Below are 1,199 nucleotides of genomic sequence, written 5' to 3' on the forward strand. Positions count from 1 at the left end.
CCCGGGGGGGGGGGGGGGGTTGGTGGGGATGGTCGTGGTGGCACAAAATAGGAACATGAAAGTGCCCCCAACCTCGGGAACGTGCAAGACGGAGGAGGGTGAGGGGCTGGTGCCTGCAGAGCTCTCCCGGCAGGGTCTCCCTCCTGGCACCGATGTCCCCAGGCTGGTGGCAGGACCTGCCCAACCCCCGGCAGGATGCTGCAACACACACCCGCAGCTGGCAACAGCCCCGCGCCTCCGCCCGACCTCCTGCACCCCCGGAGCACCCCAGCCCTTCTCAACACCTGGCATCATCGAGTCATTAAGGTTGGAAGGGACCTGAAAGATCACCAAGCTCCAAACCCCCTGCCATGAGCAGGGAACCACCAGCCCAGGCTGCACAAAACCTCATCCAACCTGGCCTTAAAAACCTCCTGGGATGGGGCATCAACAACCTCCCTGGGCAACCCATCCCAGTTCCTCACCACCTTTAGAGCAAATAATTTCTTCCTAATATCTGACTTAAATCTCCCCTCTCTCATTTTAAAACCATCACCCTTTGTCCTATCACTGTCTTCTCTGATGAAAAGCCCCTCCCCAGCTTTCCTGGAGCCCCTCCAGGCACTGGAAGGTGCTCTAAGGTCTCCCTGGAGCCTTCTCTTCTCCAGGCTGAACACCCCAACTCTCCCAGCCTGTCTCCAGAGCAGAGCTGCTCCAGGCCTTTGTAATCTTGGTGCCCCCTCCCTGGACCCTCCCCAACAGGTCTAGATCTTTCTCGTGCTGAGGGCTCCAGAGCTGTACACTGCATTCAGTAAACGTGGCTAGTTCCTAAAAACTAACACAATCTAGAGCTAATTTCCTGGCAGCAGGACACGAAGGACATGGGGGCTGGAAGAGGGTCCCAGTTCCTGCTGGCTCTGGGTGACTTGTGGGAAAAGACACACAGAAAAAGGGGTTCGGGTCTGCAGGAGCAAAGGGATGAGGGTCCTCCAGGATGAGTGCAGGGTGTGGGTGGGTGACCAAGGAGCATTGCTGCTCCAGGAGCATCCCTGTCCCATCCCCAGGCACGGCCAGCCCTGTGGGGCTGTGCCAGGGTCAGGGTGCAGCAGGGGCAGCTGCAGGGCTGCCAGGCTGAGGGTGGTTGTGAAACAGGGTGAGAGGCAGCAGGGCTGGGGCAGGCTCTCCAGCTCAGCCAAGCTGTTTCCAGCCTGGGCTTTGCA

This window comes from Chaetura pelagica, unplaced genomic scaffold (assembly GCF_000747805.2).
Source record: "Chaetura pelagica isolate M959 unplaced genomic scaffold, ChaPel_1.0 scaffold294, whole genome shotgun sequence".
Lineage (NCBI taxonomy): Eukaryota > Metazoa > Chordata > Aves > Apodiformes > Apodidae > Chaetura > Chaetura pelagica.